Raw genomic sequence first — 19,064 nt, forward strand, 5'->3', positions numbered from 1 at the left:
AGTGAACCCTTGGTTTTCTTTTGGACTTGATTTCTTTTCAGCTTTGGTGATTGCTTATAATTTTTCGAATGAGATCAAATACCTACCTGTATCGTGTGACTCCTCTGTTTCCCCATCTCCTAAATAGAAATAAAGCTTGCTGGCTCTGTTTATCAAGGAGTAATACTATAAAATTATCACTTCTATATTTTTTAAAGGTCCTATGACAAAATGTTGGAGAAATGCAATATTGAAATAATTGTCTTTAACACTTTTGAAAATGAAGGAATGAATAAATGACAATTGAAAGTTTCTTTGACTGCACTGAGACATAAACATCTAAACATCCAGGGACTGGCTCCCTCAATAGATCAACTCAGAAAACAGGCTTTCAGAATTCCGAAGCAGATAAATAAACTTGTTGTTACTGTTGCTATGATAACATTTGTATTCTTTCCAGACAGTTCTGAAAACTGGGTTCTTTCTGTCTTATCTAATTACTGAATAAGAGGAGAGTGAAGCACTCATTTTTTTTAATTTTAGTATCGAGTCCCTGAATTGTTGGGTTCAGAGTACAATATACAGCAGCAGAGAAAGAAGCTGCAGTGTAGTAAGATGGAGGTTAGCCACAGGAGGTCCAGAGAAGGATATGCGTAGCTGACCTTATTGAGTAACTGAGTGGTTCTGCATCTGTGGCCCATGATCTATCAGAGGTAAGGTCTATTGGTTACATTTATCAAAAACCACACTCCAACATACTCCAACATTCTCTTCTGCACCTTTATTCTTGGTTCTGTGTCTACCTTCTCTTTGCCATCTGCTTCTGTTATGGGGCGGTAGAGTCAGGCAGTATGAGAGGAAGAGTGAAGAATAACATTTTTTAAACGTCTTTCTCATCAGATCTCATGGATTCAACTACTTTCTCAAAACAGATGATTCTCAGATTTATTTATCCGGCTGTAACATCTCTCTTAACCTCCGGTCTTACATCTCCCACTGCCTATTTGACACCTCAAGTGGGATATCCCATAGACATCTTAAACTCAATATGTCCAGAATTGAACTAGTTATCTTTTTCCCCAAAACTCTTCACTTTTTAAAATTTCCATGTTGCTTTTGGGGGTACCACCATCCTTCCATGTCACCCAGGCTAGAATCCTACTTGTCATCTTTGATTCCTCACTCCCTCTTACTCTCCATATCCCATCTGCTTCCAGGCCCATCAATTTTACCTTCGTTAACACCTCTCCCATATACCTCCTTCTCTTCTCTGACATTGCCACCACCCTGGTGCAAGAGCCCTTATCATCTCAGGTCTAGACTATTAGAAGAACCTACTGATTGATTGGCCTGCCACAAGTCTCTCCCCACTCCAGTCCATCTGCCATTAAGCTGTCAAACTTGTCTTCCTAAAGCACAAGGTCTGACCATGTCACTCACTCCTCAGTAAATTACAGTGGCTCCTTATTGCCTCTAGGATAAAATATAATATCCTATGTTTGGGCATTCAAACCCTTCATAACCTGCCCCCCCCCAATTTCTAGTCTTCTTACACATTATTCCCCCTCTCTGCTCACTCTGTGATCCAGTGACGCTGACCTCTTGCTGTTCCTCACACAAGACACTCCATCTGCCCTGGCTGTGCATCTTTACTGGCTGTCTACCATGCCAGGAATTCTCTCCTTCCTTGTCTTCACTCCCTGGCTTCCCTACTTTCTTTTCAAGTCCCAGCTAAAATCCTACCTTCTGTAAGAAGCCTTTTCTAATCCCCCATTAATGTTAATGCTTTCCCTCTGTTAATTATCTCCACTTTGTCCTGTATATGGCTTCTTTGTACATAATTATTTGCATATTGTCTCTCCCATTAGACTGTGAGCTCCTTGAGAGTAGGGACAGTTTCATTTATTTGCTTGCTTTGCTTTGCTTTGCTTTGTGTATTTATTTTTTCCTTTCCTTGTATCCACAGCACTTACCACAGTTCCTGGCATGTAGTAGATGCTTAATAAATGCTTGTTGATTTCAGTTCCTAAAAATGTCCTATGTCTAGGCTGTACAGTCTATGTAGAAGTAGCCTAAATACATATGGATATACTTGTGTCTTTTGTATGTTTTGCACTTGGATATGACCCTTGAGAAAATCTAACAAAGAAAGAATTTAGAAAGACTTTAACCCTTTCAGTCTCCTTAGCAGGGACAGTTTCTGGGGTCCCACAGGAGGCTATAGCACATTTGTGCTAACAATGTGACTCCCTCCATGCAGGAAGAGTTGGGCATATATTTCTGAAAAAGACAATCTTTCTAAAATTTCCCAAGTTCTCTTCAAAGTAAGCATTACTTGTTTAAAAAGTTATTGGGACACTGCATTTGATCTTGTCCCGTTTCTTCCATCACAACAGGACTAATATGGAAATATGTTTTACATGATTGCACATACATAGCCTATATTAAATTGCTTACTACTCAGGGAGAGGGCAGTGAGGGAATTAATTTGGAACTCAATTTTTTAAAAAAATGAATATTTAAAATTGTCTGCACATACAATTTTAAAAAGTAAATGCTATTTTTTAGAAAGCTATTGGGATTTAAAATCTAGTTTTCATAGAAGAGAGGCAATAGGGCACAATAGATACAGAGCTGACCTCAGTACCAAGACCACCTGGATTGGAGCCTTACCTCTTACCACATCCTGGATGTGTGACCCTGGGAAAATCACTTAACCTCTTACTACTCTAGGCAACTCTGTAAAACTAGTGAAGGTGCTGACCTGCACTGGTTTAAAAAAAAAGTTTCCTCATCTAGTTCTCTACACCAATAAAATCACTGGTCTATATCCCTATTATCCCTCCTTATAGAACCTTTAAAATCTATTCTCTTCTAATACTTCAAACAAGATGTAATAAACTTAATGGAATTAATTATCACAAGTGGTGGTTCTGGCAGGAGCTTTATGCGAATTTAAAAGGGAGTGGAGACAGCTAATAATGACTACTTTTTTTTGAGACTGAGTCTCCCTGTCTTGCCCAGGCAGGAGGTTCAAGGGTCCCTTGATTGGCATGGAAGCTTTGACCCACTACTCTGTTTTCCAACCTGAGCTTGTTTGTTCCTTGAACAATTTAGTGTCTCCTTGCTCTCAGGGGCTCAACACGCTAAAGCTGAATTTAGTAGGCCAGACAAACTGATCAGCTTAGACCACTGCTCCTGATCTCGAGAGCCACCAGCCTCAGCCTCCTGAGCAGCAGAGATGACAGGCATGCTCCATGACTCTCAGCATTACAAATCAACTATGAGAGAAGCTGGGATATTACTTTCAGGTTAATAGCAGGAAAGGACAACCATATCCTCTCCTGAAATGTCTCAAGGTCTACTGTTGGCAGTAGGATATTGAACTGGGTGGACCATGGGTCTGTCCCAATATATAAGTTCCTCTGTTTCTGTCAAGTTCAATCTTTATTGCATCACAAACAGCTAGCCACTGACTTGGCTGCATTTTAAGACTAATGTGTCTGCCTCATACTTTGTTTTGCCATTGATGTTATAATATTAGTTTGCTGCCTTCTAATTATCTCTGTTCAATATTTCACATATTGGCAACTTCCTTTTATTTCTTTGACTGATTAACATACTCACATAAAGAAGATTACAAAATCTTTGAAACTTTCTTCACGGAAACATACATTTTAGCAGCAACAGCCAAGTTAGGGTGTCCTAACTAAGAATTTGGGCAAATTTCCATTATCTAGTTTACCAAGACATTTCTTAGAGATGAAGGCAGGAGTTCTTTTAGAATGAAGACTAGACCTGGAGTCAGAAAAATTAGCTATAAGCCCCACCTCTTTGAGGACCTAACACCTCTGAACCTCAGTTTATCCACCAATAAAATGGAGGTAATAATAATTTTACTGCCTACCTTTCAGGGTCATTTTGAGGAAGGTACTTTGTAACCTGTTAAGTACTGTAGAAAATGGGACCTATTACTGGTATAATGAAACTGTTAAAAATGCTTGATAAACTACAAACATTATATAAAATGAGTGATTGTTATTATCGTTATTAAGATTACAAAATTATGGGTTTATATGTAGACTATGGGTCAAATTCCCTATTGACTTTAGGAGTATGTCAAGGCATAATGTCTAGAGTGCTAATTTGGAGTGAGGAAGACCTGTGTTTGAAATGAGCCTTCAACACTTACTATGTCCATAGGCAAGCCATTTGACATTTCTGAGCGTCAGTTTCCTCGTGTATAATACTTATAGGAACTGCCTCACAAGATTACTATGAGGCCTATACCAAGATAAAGTATGTTAAACACTTTGTAAACATTAAGGTGCTCTATAAATGTGAAATATTATCATCATCATCATCATCATCATCATCATTATTACTCTGGCAACAAATCAGTTCCAGAACTCTCCATACGTGCAAATGGCAACGTAGCCCAAGGACATTTGGTAATTTTGTCAAATTGGACAGGAGGCAAAGCATGATCAAGCACTTGAGGGTTCAAGTGAATTTACTGCATGATAGGTCTGGTAAACTTCATACATCATTAGGAAGAACAACAGCCTGCCACACTGCAGTTCTCTGGCTGGCTCATGAGATAACATTTGTTGCTACCAAGGAATTTTCAGGTCATTAGGACATTCACAACTTTTCACCATCTGACTTTCAGAGATGTTTCTGATTATTGTCAGCTGGAGGATGGAGAGAGAGAAGAGAGAGAGAGAGAGAGAGAGAGAGAGAGAGAGAGAGAGAGAGAGGGAGAGAGAGAGACAAATAAGAGACAAAGACAGAGAGGCAGAAAGAGACAGAAAGAGAGGGACAGAGACAAAGAGGTCTAAATTATCAGGGATCCTTATTTCAGCACTGTTTTCTCAGCTCTTGTTCCTCCAATAGAACAAGACATTTCCCTTTGAATATGGTCATATTAGCCGACTAACTGTTGGCAGAAAACAAACGAGCCAAGGGAGCATATAATATGTCTGCTCTGAAATGTTGTTTATATTAAAAAAAGGAAACATTATAATTCCAAGAAAATGAAGTAAAAATAAATTGATACTGTTCCACAAACCAGTAATTATTACTACTCTTGATTTTTATGATTTGAAAACAGAATTTTAAAAAAATTATTATTTTCCCTTTTTTCTCCATTAATTTTAAAGTTATTTTCAGCCTCTATCAAATTTAATTGCCTATGTGATTTTGATTGGGTCACAGTGGCACGATGCAATATTTCCCTAATTATTTCTTTCTTCCTAGCTTGCACAAGAGGCTTGATCCTAAATATAAAAAGTGTGAGTCATTGGAAGAGTGAGTTGAGGGCAGGGTTGTAGTACAGCAGTTCCTAAAATCACAATATCAAGCAAAATATACCCTACTGGATAACACCGATTTGGTGACGGGCAATACTTAACCTTTGCTTGCTACAGTAGTCCTTTGTCCATGTTCCTCAGTCTGACTTAGTTAAGAGAGTGCCAGACTTAAAGTCAGGAAGATGTGGGTTCAAATCCAATCTCTAACACTTACAAGCTGTGTAACATTTGGCTTCTCTGGGCCTCAGTGTCCTTATTTCTCAAATGAGGGGTTTAGACTCTAAGGTCTATTCCAACTCTAAATCTATAATCTTTTGAAGTTTTTGGGTTCCCTTGGATAACTTAGGACAGACCATCCTGGTATCTTCTCCCAGATTTGAGGGAGTCCTTTCTACTTGACAATTCAAAACAAGGTAGTACTTGAAAATAAATAATATCAGCTTTGAAAACCTAAAAAAAAGTCTGATTATTTTTACAGGACATGAAGCTGATGATAACTTTAGTTTATCACTTAACCCTTCCCACCAACCTATTCTTCATGGTACTGCCAAACTTAGGCAAAGGTCCTCTCATGTTATTCTCAAAATATTTTGCCATGTTGTACTATTACCTACTTAATAAATTCAAGCTCCTTTCTGTAAAGTGCAAGGCCTGCATATTCTGGAACCAGTCGTTCTTTTTCAGCCTACTAGTATACTATTCTATAGTCCAGTCAGACTTGCTGAACCACATACATGACCTATGCTTTCTCTATATACTCTTCTTAATTTCTGGAATGCCTCTTTCCCCATCATATTCTTTTCTATCCTTTAAAGCCCAATTCAGAGATGTGAGCTGGGGGAAGAGACATGCAGGTTAGTTTGGAATTATATTATGTAGAAGAAGGAAGAAATGTTTTTCTGCATAAAGACTTTTTCTCCAGACAACAGAATTAGAAGCAACAAGTAAATGTTACAAAGGCAAATTAGCCTTGATATAAAGAAAACTTTGTCAGCAAATAGGTAGCAAAGTGGAATGGACTGCCTTGGAAGGTAGTGAGTATCTTGTTCAGGTATGGATTTGACAAAATGAATTCTGAGATACTTTCTAACTCTGAGTTTCTGGGATCTTGATCTATCCCTGATTCCCCAAGTTGGTAAGATGTGCACTTTTCTTCTACCCAATATCTCACATAGAATTTTTTCCCTTGGAGAGACATGATTTCATGGTGCATACAAAGGTAATAAGAAATATAATTTCATGGCCATTTGGTCATCAGAGCCATATGTCATCATGTCATCATCATCATCATCATCAACCATAGGTTAACAATTATGATGAATATAAGCAAAAAGACCACCATGAAGATAATTACAGCTTACGTGCCAATATTTGTCACAGTGAATAAAGAGATAGAGGAATTCTATTAAGAGCACAGTAAGAGACTCCAAATTAAATCAAAATATACTTTAATTCTTGGTGATTTCAATGCAAGTTGGAGAGAGCAATGTGGTTCATGGCCAAGAAACAAGAGGCCAAGGGCTCTTAGACTAAAGAGGATATTCATGTCTGTATATCATTAATACATCAATATGTTATTCAAGAGGAGAAATAGGAAAAATTCCAGGGAAAGACTAGTGGTCATATCTAAATCCAGTCCCTACCACATGCCTCACAAGCTCAAAGTAAAGATTTGAACTAAATAAAGGAGGAAAAATTAGGGAGTCGGGGGTAGGGGAAGGGAAAGGAAAGATGTCACAGGAAAACCAAACAGAAAACTGGTAAAGAAATTAAAGAAATGGAAAACAAAAGAAAAATGGTTTGAATACCATTTCAAAAAGAAAGCAGGATAGAATCTCCAAAAGAAAAAAAATAGTACTTCAGAAGAAAAGAATAATAACTATACCACCAGAATAAAGTAATAACAAGTAGACCAAATTTAATATGAAACAACACATATTGCAGACACCTTGGAGGAAACTCTTCATAGAATTGGACAGCCTAAAGGAACTCAAATAGATGAAAAGTTTAATAAAATAATTAAATAAAAATATAAGTAGTATATGTTCTTTCATCCAAATAAATTCACAAGTATCTAGTGCTTATTTTAAAAGATAATTTAATAGAAGTTGATGACAAAAAATAAATGAAGTTAATGATAACCTTAAATGTTAATGATCTAATTCACTTATAGACTAGAAAACAGAACTCAACACTTTGTCCATACACGAAACATAAGCACTGTGCTATGTTAAAATATAAAGGCATATACAGAGTAAAAGAGAGGGGATAGAATAAAGTTTATTATACTTCACCTAAATCCAAAATAACAGGAGTTTTGATCATGATTTCAGATAAGATAAGGTGACAGCACAAAAAAAAATACTGTCCAAAGAGGTAAATAGGGAAACTGTGCTTAAAGGCACCATAGATAATAAAATAATACAATAATCATATATGCACCAAATGGCACAGCATCTAAATACTTGAACAAAAAGCTTGATTAATTGAAATCAGGACAGAATATAAAGTTCCCAGGGGGGAGGGGGAGGCTAGATGTCAGGTAGATAGAGCACCGGCCCTTGCAGTCAGGAGAACCTGAGTTCAAATCTAGCCTCGGACACATGATAGTCACTAGCTGTGTGACCCTAGGCAAGTCACTTAACCCCCATTGCCTCACAAAAAAAAATAATCTAAAGGACCCAAATAAGAATTCAGAGATAAACAAAAAATTAGTGGATCTCTCTGAAATAGTAAATTCTAACAAACAAACAAGCATTCTGAGTACCCAAAAAAAGCAGGGAAAAAACAAAACAAATATATTGGTAGTAGAAGCAAATAAAATTTATAGAACATAGACAGGAAGAAACCACATGATTAACTTTTCAAGAAACATTATGACCAAGTTTCAGAAACTGATTATTAAACAACAAATATGACAGCCGGTCAGGAGGGAAACCCTTCATATTCTTCAAAAAATAATAATTAAAATTACCCAAGACTATAATTTATTAATAATTTTATTAGTTTATTAATAATTAAAGGGGAAAATGAGCATGACATCCTAAAAACAAAGGAAATCTTTTTGCAGCCTCTCTTTAAAAAAAACCATCCAACAAAATTAAGCTTAATCATCAATGGATAAAATGTGGACTTTTTTCAAAAGTGAGAATTTGAGTTGTTCCTTTAAAAGAAACTGGAAGTGAGGACATTTGGCATGGAAACTCATCAAACAAAGGAAACACATAAAAGGTAAATGAGTACAAATAACATAAAACATCAAAAAGTTAAACCAATGATTGTACTAAGGTCAAACAAAGTTAGGGTTTTTTTTTTTACTTTCACATTTCTTCTTTCTGGTGTGGTGATCTGTAGTCTACTCACCCCATATCATTTATTTCTCTTGATCCACCGATCATCGTGTCACACAATACTTTCCATCATGATTTTTCCTTCCAGTTCATGGATTTCCTCACCAGAATAGGTTGTGAATATCCAATGCTGCAGCACTATTTTTTAATCTATTTTATTCTCTTTAAGTAGGAGAATCACGTTGCAGGGTTGTATTCTTACGTCACGAGATACATCTTAACAAAGAGTTGTCTCTGAACTAATGATATCCATGATGTCCTATAGCCTAACCGCCAATACCAGTATATCCTGATTCTTGTCTCAACTTGCCCTTGGTCCTCCTTTTTTGGTAACTTTGAAGGTTGCCTACACCTTTTCAGACTGATTTCCTTGGTTACTGATTCTGAATTAAAAATCAAGAATACTCCTGAAGCCTCTTTCATGTGTTGATTCTCAGCATATAATGGAGCTTAGGACTCAACAGCCCCTGGCATCTGCTAGGCATAGGCAGCCTATCAAAGAAGCAACATCTGAAAGACCTCTAAGGAGGGAAGATTGTGCTGATGGAATCTCTATTGAAATGCAGTTATTAATGTGGCAGCTTAGCATTTCCTAGGTAAAACTGTTTCTGGCATAGGATGTGATATGGTCTTACATGGGACAAACAGTATAGATATGGAGAACTGACAAGTCACAGAGACAGACTAGATGAAGGTCATATAATTCTTGACCATGTGCTTGTTGAATTGTGGCACATGAGATCATAATCCTTGACATGATATTATGGCTGGACCATCACATTTAGGCCTTCATTATGCTCCCTTCACTTTATTTTGTGACTAAGCCCCTCCATCTTGCTCTTGAACCTTCCAAGTTGGAAGAGCCACACTGAACATTGGTTTTAGCACCAAACGAACCTTACTGCTGACTTGGCATGCCTGAAATTGTTTCTGCCAACCAAGTTACAAAGTTGCAGATCCTAGGGCTAGTTAGCCTTTCAAAATATGGGGATCTAGAAACTCTGTTCCATAACGCATGTTATCATCACTTTATAGCTACAATTATCTATGAACCCAGGGCTAGCCACACAAAACAGGAAAATCAATCAAATAGGGGACAGAGCAAATTGCAACTACTGTAAGATCAGAGCTGATTGATATCTCGTATTTATTAGTGCTGCTATCTTATTTCCTGGTCTCTGTACCCTATACCCCTGCCTTATAGTAATAGAATTACTCTTGTAGACCTATCTACTATTTCCAGAATTGCCTTCTTGGCCCCTTTTGCCTAGTAACTGCCCCATATTTCAGGTTCCTCTTGAATAGCACTATCTTGTTGTCACCTGTGTCCTAAATCACATGAAGTCCTTTCTGACAATATTATTTTATGATTCTTTTACCATTCAGGAGCCTGGTAGACCCATGACACTACACAATTTAGTGTATCTAGATAAACTGAAATAAGTTTATTGTTGACAATTGAATTGACTTGGCTGCCTATCCAATGCCATCTTACAAATCTAATAGTTTTGAGAATACTTGATATAAGAAAAATTTGAACCTTCACAATGAAAAGTCAGGAACTGCCTTACAGATGGATTAATTAATTCCCAAAATACTTGGCAGTGAGGTTGAGTACATAGAAAACTTAAAGTGTCAGGAGTCATATCCAATGGAAGATATAAATAAAGATAAATCAAGTTTTTATTGGCCAGGGAGCAATGAGTTTTTAAACCACTAAAACCATTGAAGACAATGTTGTTGTTATTAGTTGTTTTAAGTTGTGTCTGACTCTTCATGACCCCTTTTGGGGTGTTCTTGGCAAAGATATTGGTGTGGTTTGCCATTTCCTTTTCTAGCTCATTGTACAGATGAAGAAACTGAGGCAAACATGGTTGTGACTTTCCCAAGCTCACACAGCTAGCAATTGTCTGATGCTGGATTTGAAATCAGGTCTTCCTGACTCCAGGGCTGGCACTCTATCCACTGTACCACTTAGCTGCAATGTTAAGTTCAACCAATTCATTCTCATTCTCTTTTCAAGGAATTAAATACTTGGTTCACAGTCTTCCTCTCCACCTGGACCCTTTCCTTACTACTTTGGGACTCTAATATAGATGTTGATGTCTCCTGAATCATCATGGCCACCAAGTTCATCAACCTCCTCAACTTCCCATGACTTTTCATCTATCTCATCCACACACAAATATGGCCATACGAAGATTTCACCATTGCCCATAAGCATTCCACTATCATGATCAGGACCTCTGAAATTCATCTATCTGCTTATTCATCTACTCTATCTCTGTTCTTCACTTCTAAATTTATTTTTCCTCTCCATCATCACCTCTATCCCTTAGTGTTCTCCCAAATCATCATCCATGATCTGGCTTTACTTTTCTCCCTTCCCAGTTGCACCCCTACTTGACGCATATTGTCCTCTACTCACAAATTCATTGCTCCTTTGTCCTTTCATCACACATGAATTGTCAAGTCCCAGCTCTGAATTACTCCTATCATCTCCACCCTCATTTAGGTAGCACTGAAGAGCTACCTTCCCAACTCAGTTTCAAGGGCTTGCAGAATGGCTTCTCAAGGGAATGACTACTCCCTCAGGTCCAAAGGTACCCTGTGGGTCTACATTTCTAAAACTATAGTTCACAAGCCCTCATCAGTGAGTTTACCTTCAATAGTCAGCTAATGGTCACAATTAGCTCAATGCAAAGGCATTTACGAAAGTACCATGGAAAGAACAGGAGCTACAAAATATGTGCCCCTTAAACCTGGGATGTTCTCTACCACAAATACAGATAGCATCTATGAGAAGAATGGACACAGACAGAATAATGAAACAAACAGGTAGGAAACAATGAACTTGTTGTAAACACAATTTGTGACTCCAATATTGCAGAACCCTGATGTCCTTTCTCTTTCCATGTCATCCTCATGGTACTCCCCACCCTGGGCACAGAATCTCTGTTGGTGGTAAGGAGGTCACTGAGCTGGGCTCCCTGAGCCTACTCCTCTCCACAGCTCAACTCACCCAGGTATATAGACACCAAATTCAGAGTCATTTCTTTCTATTAATCTTCCATTTCTTTACCAAGTCTTGTCAATTTTACTTCCAAAACCAGTTTTCTCTTGAATCCCTAGCTCACTGACTTTTCTGTTTCCAGAGATTTTGCTCCTTGTAGCTGCTTCCTGCCAGGAATGCTGGTCCTCTCTGTGTGTTATCACCCCCATAGAGAATATGTGTTTCTGCTGCTAGCTCATTGTGTCTCAACTATGCATCAGATACCCCCAAAATAACAAACTGAACTACTCAATTGTCTTTTAGGAGCATCCAAGCCTAGGCCTGGCCAAATATTTTGCCCAGCCAATGGGCAGGCCCTTTCCAATTCAATCAAGGAACTACTTCACTTCATAAAAAGGTGTAGGGACTGTTCAACACCTTATTATCTTCCCCTTCTTTTGGTGATTACATCCTGGGCTGGGAGTTAGTTAGGGACCCACCACTTGATTCCTCTCCCAGCAAGATACACACACACACACACACACACACACACACACACACACACACACCCCACTCACTTTCTTAAGTCTACTGAATGAAGTTAGAAAAAGTTATGCAATTATACGAACTGAATCTACTACAAAAGTGAACAGTCTAATCTCAACTGGGCTCTCACTAAAGTGAATCAATCCTTTTATTCTTCTTAAAACACTCTATTGCACTCCTCAAAGTGGCTATTCTCAATCTTTTTCTCTCCATGAGCCTCCCTCATACTACTCACTTCCCTCATTTTCTCACCAGAAGATTTGGCCTCATACTTGACTAAGAAAATAGAGGCCATTTGCCTTGAGCTATGACTTCTCCCCTACACTGCATCTCAGAACTCCCATTTTCCCCTCTTTTTCTCCAGTCTCTGATGAAGATTTAGCTCTTCTCCTTCCCCAGGTCTTGTGTACTTGATCCCATCCCCACCTGTATCCTCTGGCAGCTTGTCCCTACAATCCTCTCCCTCCCCTCTTTACAATCTCTCCCTATCAACTAATTGCTTCCTTGTTGCTACAAATTCTCCCTTACCCTTAAAAAACACTTTGACTTGAACCTACCATTCCATGAAGCTATCCTGTATCTCTTCTTTCTTTCCATAACCAATCTCCTTAAAAAAAAACATTGTCTATATTTTTTAGCTCTACTTTCTCACCTCTCATTTACTTCTCAGCCCCATGTGATGTGGTTTCCAACTCCATCACTCAATGAAAACTGTTGTCTCCAAAATTAATAATGACCTCTGAGCTGCCAAATCCAAAGGCTTTTTGAGGGGCTGGGGAAAGAGAGGGGTAACCTATGAGTTCATTAGGAGGAAATCTCAGGAGGGATACCTCCTAACTGAGGCAGATGGCACCTGGTCTACAACTTTCAGTCTTAATCATTGGAGTCACTGAGAGTTTAGGCGACCTCAAGTGATCCTGACAGCAAAGCTAGCTTTCTAGCCACTACCTAAGACTGTCACATCCACAGGTCTTTTCTCAGTCAGTCTTCATCCTTCTGGAACTCTCTGTAGCAATAATTCTGCTAACCATCCCTTCCTCCTGGATATTCTTTTCTCTCTGCATTTCCATCATGCTACTCCTTCAGTCTATCAGAGCACTCCTGAGTATCATTTGCTGGACTTGCCCCACTATGTGTGGTACACCCCAGGGCTCTTGGGCTTTCATCTTCTCTTTCTAATTCACTGTCTTGGTGATCTTATCACTTCAGTCATCATCTCTATGGCTAGAAATGTCTGCCTCCTAAGCACTAAAGACTGGATCTGCCATGCGCATCTCCAATTTAAAGTCCAAAATGGAACTCATTAATCCCCACACACATATACTCTCCTCTTCCTTCCTTTCTTTTCTACTGATTCCACCACCATCCTTCCTATCATCAGGGTCATCCTCAACTCTTCCTTCTCCCTCATCTATTCAGTCGCCAAGTTCTATCAGTTCTACCTCCCCAATATCTCTCATATCTGTCCCCTTCTTTCCATACACATGGACATCACTCTAGTTTAGACCTTTATTATCTCTCACTTGGACTGTTTCAATAGCTTTCTAATTGGTTTCCTTGCATTTACCCTCTGTCTTCTCCAATCAAGTCTCTGCTTAGCTGTAAAAATTATACTCCTAAATCACAATTCTAACCTCATAATTCTCCCACACAAGAAGCTCCAGAGGTTCCCTCTTTGCTCTGGGATAAAATGCATGCACTTTACAGTGTGTCCTATCCAAACTGGCCAATATTCTGTACTCCAAACACAAAACAGAACCAATTATAGATATCTAGTAACCCTCAGGCTAAACCATTTTTTAAAAACTATCTTACCTGAGCACTGGGCTCTGCATATCTATCAGAGGCTGCTTTCTAGCTTTAGAGCTAAAAAGTCTATGTGACTTACTATTTAATTGCACACGGTTACCATCTGTGTAGAAGCCACTCTTCCAGCACCATGCCAAGGGTTCTGAGGTTTCTGGATCTATCAGTTTCTCAATTTTCATCAGTTGACAAGCATCTATTAAATGCTTATTATGTGCCAGGCACTGTGCTAAGTTATGGAGATACAAAGAAAGGCCAATACAGTGTCTCTGCTTTCAAACAGTATATATTCCCCTACAGAAGACAACATGCAAATAACTACATACATATGTGACATATACAGTGTAAAAGGAAGGTGATCTCAGACTCCACAGCTCTTCCATATATATGAGTGCAATGAGAAAAGGTACTGAAACAAAAGTAAGCCCAGTTGTAAGGGTTTTATCTCTCGTCTAGCCATATTTTTGGTCCTTTACATCTATCTGTGGCAGAGTTTCCTGGCTTCATTTTTGTTTTTCTTGGGCTTTCTCTGCATTTCTCACACACACAGGACATTATTTGTTCTCTGGCTCAGCTGTGTTCGATTCTCAATTAGCAAATTCCTGCCAAAGCTCTAATGCAAACAGAAGGTGCCCTCAGCTGTTGTCTGCAAAGAGGTTTTACATAAAAATCCCCCTTTCTGCTCCTTCCCACTTCTACATTTTTCTTCTCATTTCTGGTCAGTCTTTGGACATGTTGCCCACATCTTGCCTATTTGACATCTTGATGTCTACTCAACTACTTTGAGAACAGATAAAATTTTAAAAGGTGGAGATATGTGGGGAAGACATTACAAGTAGTGAGGATGGTATAAGCAAAAGCCCAACAGCAAGAAATGTCAAAGGTATTTGGGGAATGGCAATTGAATTGGAATGCTATATATGCATAAAGGAGTAAGACTGGGAAAAATCAGTCGGAGCCAAAAGACCTGAAATACTCAAATTTGTCGTTTATTGTGTATGCAATAAGGAACATTTGAAGGGTTTTAGCAAGTAACTACAGTATCAAAACAATGTTTCACTTAGAAATATTTATCTGCTAGCAAAGTACAGGAAGGATTAGAGATAGTATTTCCTAGAGTTCAGAGAGACAAGTTTTGAAGCCAATGAAACTGAGGGGGCACTGGACAAAAAACACGTTCAGACACATTTGCAAAGGCAAAGAATGTTAACACTATTTTAAAATATATTTGGTAAATGGTTTAAACTTATTGCACATTTAAATAACTCCTATTGTTTAATACTAATTTCTAAAAGTCAACCAATTATTCTATATCTCTTATTAAGAAATATACGATAAATGTGAATTCCTTAAAAACTTTATGTAAGCTAAAATTTTACATTTGAAATTATGTGATAAATTTATTATGAGGTAGTTTACCTTCCTATAAAGAATATTCTACTAAGTCCATATATAGGAATCCAACAAATGTCATGCTGGATCAAAGTCTATCCAAAGACTAGGTAGAGCTCCACCACTTAGTAAATGATTCTGAATTTATTATTTTATTCAAACACTTTGGATCTCTTTATTTTTCCTGCAAGTACCACATATTAGAGTAATGAGTTCTATAAATTAATTATCCATTGTATAAAGTACTGCTTCCTTTTTTGTCTTAAACTTTTTATTTTTATTATTTATTTATTCTTTTTTATTATTTATTTTATTATTATTCATTAACTTTTATTATATCTCATTTCAAAATTTGGTGAAAAGACCCATGCTTACCCTAACCATACTATTCAAGATTTTAGCCATTTTTTTGATGGCCTATCTCAGCCTTTAAAATTCCAAGTTGAAGAGTCCCATTCTTTTTAGTCTATTCTTATACAGCAGTCCCTTCCCAATCCTCTGAATTTTAGTTGCAATTGCTCCTCTCTGACTTTTTTCTGATTTCAATTATATCATATTTTCCTTGAAGTGAAGAGAGAATTCCAAGTGTAGATATATCATAGTTATCCCATACCCATTCACACATACTCTTCTCTCTCTATCATTTTCCAAGCTGTGACTCTCTTTATGTCCATGGACATTCTCTTTCTGTGCAGAGACTACTCAGGGCTCAATTGTGCCTTTCAGATATTCCATCTGTTAGGGCTCTCTCACACAATCTTTAGATTCTAGGAGGGAAAGTTAGTAGAATCAGAACAAGACAGCAACTGATTCAGACAGCTGACACCGCACCTATTCCAATTTAGGATAGAGAAGGGAAGGCCATTGGTCACCTGCTCCTATATATGGTGCCAGAAGTATTATGGCCAGAAGTGTTCAGCATCCACTTTGAGTGTACCCAGAAGTTCTGTCAATATCCTTGTGAAGGTATCGAAATTCAATCTTGTTTTGAGTTTGGGAACTTTTTCTTTTTGTTTTTTTTTGTTTGTTTGTTTTACTAAATTTGGGTACTGGATCATGAATCCAAAGAAAAAGTGAACCCTTCCTTATAGGGCATAGAAATCCTAGGCACTTGGTTCAGTGTTTGTGATTTGTTTTAATTAGTGGTTGGTTCCAATCTCTTTGCACTTTTTTCATTCTTTTTTCCCTGTTGATCTTTCTGGCCACACTATTTGTTAATCCTGTATTTTCCCATCATTTTCTGTGGTTTCTATTCTGCCTACTTCTCTTTTCCCTAGATCACTGTAAATAAGAAGATATTGAAATCAAATTCAGTAGAAAAGAGAACTACATATCTAACCTACCTTGTGCCTTACAAATCAATTCACTAACAAGAAGAACTCAATATTTAAATAAAGAAAACCCCGTCATCCAATTGTTTAAGAGGTTAAAAGTGTGAATATTCTAGGCTCAGAAACACAATTAAATGGAATGCCACATATGCAACTTGTGCTAAAGACTAAGAATTCCTCCTCAACTGACAAAACTATTGCATTCATTAATATTATCTGGGATGCAATAAGGATTCCCTTTAAAAATATTTCCCAAAGGTGTCATGCTTTCATATTGTTCCACAGAAAACAAAAGGGGAAGGGGGAAATTAAACCATGATATGTGGACAAACTGAGATACCAATTAAATGGGTTTGGAACAATACTATCTAGGTTGTTGAAACTCTGATATATAAGAATATAATCTGGCTTCCCTTTCCGTTCCTCTGGATCAGCTGAGGAAAACACCCTCCCCCACGTGCTGGCAGCTGGATTTTCTATGCATGCTTACAGAGTCAGTGGCCTTTACATCATACTGGGTCATCTTATCTTCCACTAATGGGTAACTAAGGAAACCTGATGGCTTGCTTCATTACCGTGGTTCTGTGTGCTAAGTTTCTAGTTCTTAGTGTTAAGGGTGAAGGAATGGATTAGTTTAGTCAACAAGAGCTGAGAGATACTGAAATGTCAGGAATATAAACTCATATTCACAAAATACAACTGATATAAAACTGGGATTGTCACACAGCTAAAAAGTGGGTTTACCACATTTCTTTCCTGCAGTAGTTACTGACCCCTGCTCCTTTGGAAAAAAACAACTACATTTGCTAATATGTGAAACAGAAATTTGGGGAAACAATTTGGGATAAGAGAATACTGGCTTTGGAGTTAGAGGTCCTGGGTTCAAATCCCACTTCTGATACTTACTACCTATGTGACCTTGCTCTTTGCTCTCCTCATCTGTAAAATGAGAGGGTTGGACTCACTATATAGACTCTGAGGTCTCTTACAACTCTAGATCTGTGATTTTATGAATACTCTATTTCTCAAACACAATGAGGCCAATTGCTGCTCTAAAACTTTAAAGCATACTAAAGACATGAGTAGAGATGCTAATAATGATCCAAACATGCCTCCACCTAGAGGATTTAGATCAATAACTTCTTTTGTAGTGATGGTCAGGACCTGGCAATACAACTTGTTCTAAAGATACATTATTTGATTTGTTCTAAATTTACTTGCTCTATTACCAAATGCCACCCAAGTTTCCAGTTGTGGAATCAATTATCAGAATCAAGATCATTATATCAAAATCATTTAGTAATTGCCCTAAACCCCAATTGCTTGGAATAGCAATAGCCTAAAGGCTGTAAATCTCAGGAGGAATAATTTTGATCACAGAGTGAACAGTCTTCACAGCTTCAAGAGTAAATAGCTGAGATGAAAGGAATTAAATAAACAAAATCTTTTGGCCAACATCTCATCAAAAGCTACTTTTAAAGAAGTATTGGAAGCTTGGAGGGGAACTAAAAGATTAATAATTGTTTCAAATGGCTTATTTGGGGTGACTGAAATCTAAATATTCTAGCTTTAAGCAGAGGTGAAGAATAAGTTTTTACTTTTTAATGTTTCTCTATGTAACAACAAAATAATAGGGACTCTTGTAAGGTCAGATGAATTACTACATTTGAAAACACTTAAGAGTAGATCATTGTTTAATTTCTTTCTGTATGACACCTTTCCACGGCTCAGTTTTCCAGGCTACTATTCCTGACCTCTCAAACATTAATAATTAACTGTGCAAATTTTAAAAACTCAATAAATGTCTTCTGCCCTGTCATCAAATACATGACAAATTAAATAATATAAAACACAAGTCAACCCTGTAGATACCATTAAAAAGGACCCCAATCTTTACAAGAAGATGTGATCATAGAGTCATAGTCTGAGAAGTGGAAGGGAACTTAGAGGTAGTCCAATATCTTCATTTTTACAGATGAGGAAGCTGAGGTCCAGAGTGGTTAGGTGATTTGTTCACAGTCATACAGATAGCACATGGCAAAATTAGGATTTAAACCAGGGTCCTTTGACTCCAAAGGAAATGGTCTTACCATTGAGGCACTCTGCTTTCCTTTACCATATGGGCTGACAAAATGCCATCAGTATTCATTCTTCACAGAAAACTTTTCATAATCCATCAAGTTGCTGTTTCACAAAACTATAGATCTGGCTTCTTATTTTCATTTGGATCTTGAATGTTACATGGGCATTTCCCAAATCCTCCTCCCAATTGGCACGTTACCATCCTCTAAAATATTCAGATACCTTTCTAGCACTAATATGAAATCAATTCCTATTTTGCCCTATTGTCCCTTTT

The 19,064-nt window shown here is 37.7% G+C and overlaps 1 protein-coding gene across 1 annotated transcript in view; it reads left to right on the top strand.

Annotated features, from left to right (window-relative positions):
* The first annotated feature begins 504 nt into the window (after window positions 1-504).
* Window positions 505-19,064, top strand: part of LMNTD1 (lamin tail domain containing 1) — a 218,799-nt gene continuing 200,239 nt past the window's right edge. The window contains exon 1 of the mRNA XM_078155044.1: window positions 505-692. The gene's annotated coding sequence lies outside the window, so the exon portion shown is untranslated. The remainder of the gene's footprint in view (window positions 693-19,064) is intronic.

The sequence above is a fragment of the Phascolarctos cinereus genome, unplaced genomic scaffold (genome assembly GCF_003287225.1).
Source record: "Phascolarctos cinereus isolate Bilbo 61053 unplaced genomic scaffold, phaCin_HiC Scaffold_1;HRSCAF=81, whole genome shotgun sequence".
NCBI lineage: Eukaryota > Metazoa > Chordata > Mammalia > Diprotodontia > Phascolarctidae > Phascolarctos > Phascolarctos cinereus.